The sequence below is a fragment of the Wolffia australiana genome, chromosome 9 (assembly GCF_029677425.1).
Source record: "Wolffia australiana isolate 7733 chromosome 9, ASM2967742v1".
Classification (NCBI taxonomy): Eukaryota; Viridiplantae; Streptophyta; class Magnoliopsida; order Alismatales; family Araceae; genus Wolffia; species Wolffia australiana.
Window position 1 is genome coordinate 994969 of NC_135843.1, and position 6497 is coordinate 1001465.

The following is a 6497-nucleotide window of genomic DNA, read 5'->3' on the forward strand; positions in this document are numbered from 1 at the left end:
AATTTTGGATTCCTGTAAAATTATTGTAGTACGAGCTAACTAGACTGGTAAACGATACAAAGGCTTCTCAGGAGTGCGAAACGGAGCCGCACAACCGAGCACACGCCTTAGGTTATTCCTCCTCTCTCTCTCTCTCTCTCTCCCGCTCTCTCACTCTCTCCCTCTCTCCCTCTCTCTGTCTCCCTCTCTCTCTCTGTCTCTGTCTCCCTCTCTCTCTCCCTCTCTTTCTCTCTCATTCTCTCTCTCTCCCTCTCTTTCTCTCCCATTCTCTCTCTCTCATTCTCTCTCTCTCCCTCTCTTTCTCTCTCTCTCTCTCCTGTCATTCTCACTCTCTCTCTATATATATATATTTATATATATATATATATAGATATATATATCTATCTATCTATCTATGAATCTATCTATATATATCTATCGACTATCTATTAATCTATCTATCTATCTATCTATCTATCTATCTATCTATCTATCTATCTATCTATCTATCTATCCATCTATCTATCTATCTATCTATCTATCTATCTATCTAATTATCTATCCATCTATCTATCTATCTATCTCACTCGCTATCTCTCTCTTTCTCTATCGTTCTCATTCTCCTGTGCGTCTCTCTTATTTATACGGGCAATGATCAGCACGTAAAAAATTAAGACAGCATAGTGTATTGAGGAATTCGCTGGCGAAGGTGCATGTAGTAGAGGCTGCAATGTTTGCACAACTCCCATATGATTTCTATCTGGTACGGTGAAAGCCATTATTCCTCCTCTCTCTCTCTCTCTCTCTCTCTCTCTCTCTCTCTCTCTCTCTCTCTCTCTCTCTCTCTCTCTCTCTCTCTCTCTCTCTCTCTCTCTCTCTCTCTCTCTCTCTCTCTCTCTCTCTCTCTCTCTCTCTCTCTCTCTCTCTCTCTCTCTCTCTCTCTCTCTCTCTCTCTCTCTCTCTCTCTCTCTCTCTCTCTCTCTCTCTCTCTCTCTCTCTCTCTCTCTCTCTCTCTCTCTCTCTCTCTCTCTCTCTCTCTCTCTCTCTCTCTCTCTCTCTCTCTCTCTCTCTCTCTCTCTCTCTCTCTCTCTCTCTCTCTCTCTCTCTCTCTCTCTCTCTCTCCTTCTCTCTCTCTCTCTCTCTCTCTCTCTCTCTCTCTCTCTCTCTCTCTCTTTCTCTTTCTCTCTCTCTCTCTTCACACACACTCTCTATCTCTCTCTCTCTCTCTCTCTCTCTCTCTCTCTCTCTCTCTCTCTCTCTCTCTCTCTCGCTCTCTCTATCTCTCTCTCTCGCTCTCGCTCTCTCTATCTCTCTCTATCACTCTCTCTCTCTCCTTCTCTTCCTCTCTCTCTTGCTCTCTCTATCTCTCTATATCGCTCTCTGTCTTTCTCATTCTCTCTCTCTCGCTCTCTCTATCTCTCTCACTCTCTCTCTATCTCTCTTGTTCTCATTCTCTATGTGTCTCTCATTTTTCTGGGGCAATGATAACCACGTAAACAATTAAAAGAACATTATGTATTGAGGAATTTTGTGGCTTTGGTACACGTTTGAGAGGCAGCAATGCTTGTATTCAACTCCCGGTAGATTTCTATCTGGGACCGTGAAAGCCATTACTCTATCATCTTTTGGTCTGGGTTTAAAGCCGTCTCGAGTGAGGCATGTATTTTATTGGATTTCCGTTCTCTCCCAATCCCACGGCAAATTAGAGTGTTTATCCCAGCATTTGGTCTAATATATTTTACTATCTCGGATCTTTTGGATGATGCCCATCTTAAATCCCTGTCCTTGAAGCTTTATATCTCGTAGTCATCCAGATTTGAATAATTGAATGAACATTTTTTCATAGGAGTATATTAACGACAAAATTAAGGATAATAAATTTTAGGGATAAATTCGAAGTTCACACACAAAACAACTGCGAATATTCCAGAATAACATTTGAACAGCGTATAAGAGGGAGAAAGGACCATGTATAATTTTGTGAAGGAATTAAAAAGTAGTAAGGGTGGTTCCTCTAAATATCTCTGAACCTATTATTTTATCTTTCTTAAGTGACACCTAAACCATTCTTATCTGGTGGGATCTAGAAAGTGAGAATCGAATATTCATTTACAGATGACATCCATCGAGTATGGTACTGTTTGATAGGTTCCTATTACATGTCATTAAAGTGAAAATGACAAAACCTTTACCACATTTAGCGTTGAGGAGGAGGTATAATCAAGCCTACGATTGGCTATTTCAACGAATGATAGCCCATAGTATACTTGATAAGCAGACGAAGAACATTGATTTTTGCCAAATAGACACCGAGATTAGTAACAACAAAACTGGACATAAGCATCTATCCCATGAGGCTGAGAAGAGACCTGCAGAATGAAATCGGGAATTCACGAATAATGGAAATCTAGATAGAATGGACTTTTTTGTTTCCCACGAAACGTACAAAAGATATAATTTTTCATAATGAAGATTAAGGCTCAGTGGTTTTTACTAAAATGTATGAGTACGTGTGTAGATGTATGTTCAAAGTGGACTATGCAGAGCCAGCCCTGGCTCGATGATTTTACATTACATGAGACATGTTTATCCAGATCAGGCAATAAAAATATGTAGATAACCGACTTTATAGGGCTCAAACTATCAAATTTATAGATGAAATGGACATGACCTTCACGTATATAATGGGATGTGTTATTTGACTATTTGGCAAACATGGAACCTTCGAATCACACCACATGATTTTAATGATGCATTAGAAACGATGACTGATCTCAATTGTATTTTACTCAAGTGAATCAGACTCTACATAACATTGAAACTTGTTTGGACATCTCAACCCAATCCACAATCCACACATGAAATTTATTCACCAATTTATGGATTATTATACACGACAATAACTGTAGATAACTAGAATAACATATTTATAATATTCTGAATAACAGATATTCTCATATTTGAAATTATGAATTTTGGTTTTTAAGTCATATTCATCAAAGAACTGCAAATACTGTCTTCAGCTTTTATGCCTTACAAAATAAATGAAAAATTTGTGATTCTGCATTTCCTAAATAGAGTAAATGTGTTCTATATATCTCTGATAATAAATATACCACACTGTCACAATTGTTAGTCAGCCATATTATGCAAGAAAATCAACTGCAAGTAAGACACCACTTAGCCAGTGAAACATATGGTGCAACATAGACATCTCAACCCACATTAATTATCTATGTGACAAATATTTGTCACATAGATACGTTGTATATGAATTTTTTATGAGAGCTTAACAAATAAAAATTTAAACTGCCGCACTTTATATACTTTTAATAAATTAATACATTATTTAATACTGATTATGTAGCGACGCATAAAACTAATGATTTTATCTATTAAATTTTGAAACTTTATATAAAATATAATTAGTCCAGTTTGCTTTTTTGGCTTACAAATGCAGTATCAAATTTCTAATTATTCACCTTAAAATCAGAAGAGTTATTCTGTTATATTTTTTCCTTTATATTAAATACGTTGTATAGTTGGATTTTTTACTTATAAAACTACAGCATCAAGCATTTGGGTTAGTCTTAAGAAATTTGACAAGCAAAACATATTAGGTAACATATGGGTCAACATTTACATCTCCACCCACATTATTTTTATGAGAGCTTGAAACATAAAAGTTCAAAATGTCAAGTTTTTAAATCATAAAATAAAATTTTACGTGGACCAGGAAGTACTTTTCAAAGGAAAACATCTGGGTAACATGGACTTCTCAAGCTGCATTGCAAAATGTTTTATAAATAAACAGATTATTTTATTACAGCTTACGTAGGAATACATAAAATTAAGTACATATTATCTATAAAATTGTGTGATTTTTTTGTGAAATATATTTAGTGAATTAACTTTTTTGGCCTGTAAAGGAAATATTAAAGTGCTAATTGTTCACTTCGAAACGAAAATGAAACCTATAACATCAAAGTTTCGGGTTAGTCATACGAATTTTCAAAAACATGACATATCAGGCAGGTAACATGTCAGGTGACATGTAAGGCAACAGCCTTGTCCCTACCCAGATTAGATATCGTTTTGAAAACTATGGGTTTGTTTTATAAAAACTTAACAAATAAAACTTTAAACTGTTGGGTTTTGGAATCAGACATTCATAAATTAAAATTTTATGTGGATTCAGTAGTACTTGGCAAAGGAAAACACCTCGGGTAACATGGTCTTCTCAACGCACTTAACATATTTAGTTGTGCATGTATAGATTATTTAATACAGACTATATAGAGATACATAAAAGTAAGTAATACTATCTATACAATTTTGAGTCTTTTTTATTAAATATGACTAGTCCATTTACCTTTTGGCTTGTAAAGGGAATAACAAATTTCTAATTTCTCACCTTAAAATCATAAGAGTGAATGTGTGTGATTTCTTCTTTCATATTAAATAGAATGCACAGTTGAATTTTGATTTAGAAATATATAACATCAAAGTTTTGGGTTAGTCATACAAAATTTTGCGTACAAAACATATCAGCCAATAGATGGGGCAACGTCCAGATCACTACCCACATTAGATATTAACTTTAAAAACATGGGATTAATGTATAAGAGCTTAATAAACAAAAAGTTTAAGCTTTCGGGCTTTGGAATCACACATACATGAAAGAAATAGTTTTTGCCAAAAGAAAGCATCTGGGGAAACATAGACTTCTCGAGCTACTTTACATATTTGTTTATGAATAAATAGATTGTTCTCCTACAGCTTACCTAGAGATACATAAAGGTAGGTACATATTATCTATAAAATTTTGAGATTTTTTATGTGAAATATATTTACTTCGTTTAACTTTTTTGGCCTGTAAGTGGAATATGAAACTGCTAATTATTCACCTCCAAATCAGATGAGTAAATTTGAGTAATTTATGTTTGAGTTTATATTAAATACATCATAGGTGGGCTTTTGAATGAGAAGCCAGTAACATCAAAGTTTTGGGTTAGTGATATGAAATTTCACTACCGAAACATATTAGACAACATGGACTTCTCTCCATAAACTATTCTTACGGAATGACTTCTTTTATATTAATAACAATATATCAATCAACTTATATATTAATAACACCTTAAAGAATATAATTTCTGATAGAAATGATTCTTTGATTTAATTTCATATCGTGTGATCTTAATGGCAGAAATTCTATAATTCGATTTACAACTGGTGGCGTACAATGTATATGGCAAATTATACTTCTCCACTAGGAAATCAGAGGAGTGAAATGGAAATATTTATTCACACCTACTGAATATGTCACACTGATCACATGCATGTTTTGCACTTTAATATGATCGTATTTACATATATTGACGGGGAACATCTCACCGTCAGCACGGAATGACGTCAACAGCCTCACCGAGCCACCCGAGCCGATAAGTTCAAAAAATATATATTTATATGTCGTTATTTTAAGGGGTTTTGAACATAATCAATAAAAATATTTGTCCCTTAGTGTTTAAGGGATCGAACCTTAGGGAGGCGATAGGGAAATTCAGTTTTCCTCAAATTAGGGATTAGCACTCTAGGTTTTAACAGATATAATTTTGTTAGATTTTAACTGATTTTATGATTAGTTAGCAATTCTTGATAAGAATTACTAACTAATCCCCTACTAGACTGTTTAAGTATTCATTTGCTCTTATATTTTCTATGATATGAGCTTCACTAAAATCTAGATCAATAGGTTCTCGTTAATCATGCTTTTGCTCATTTATTGAAAAAAAAGCATTTAATTCAGCTTGAATAATGTTTTCAGAGTTTTTTTTAGTTAATTACAAATGGTAGAGAAAAGATAGTAAATCGTAATATATAATACCAATTTTTTTTGTAAAATCCAATTCAATTTTCCCACAGATTTAGAATGTTAAGAATGTTTTATTAAAATTTGTATTTTACCTTATTTAATTCGAATTGGCAAAGAGGTCCTAAATTAGCAAATAGTGAATACAATTCACGATTTGTTAACTTAAGAAATACAAGATTAATTTGGATTATTTAAGAGATGGATATAATTTGAAATTGTTATTTACTAATCTAGGGGTACTAATTAAATTAAAAACAACGTAAATTTTTTGACTTAAGGTATTTAAAGAAGAACGGCGGACAGGAATGAACTATCGAATGGGGAAAATTGAAAGCAAAATTAATTGCAGAATGAATTCAAATGATGCCTAGGAATACCAGGAGGAGATTAGGACTTCATTTTACGAGAATTCACGCAACGAACAACACCGAATTTCCACATACTTAAAGACTTAATTTGGGGAAGAAGAGTGGTCGGATCGACAACTTTGAGCTCATTCCTTGCTCCAAATCACTCCATGGCGGTCTTGAGTCTTCAAGGTGGCTAGGCAATCAATCCTTGAGCTTAAAAATCAAGAAGCCCCCTTCAATTTTCATTTTCCCCTTTTTACTGTCGCAGAATCGGAAGAACTCGTTCTTCCATT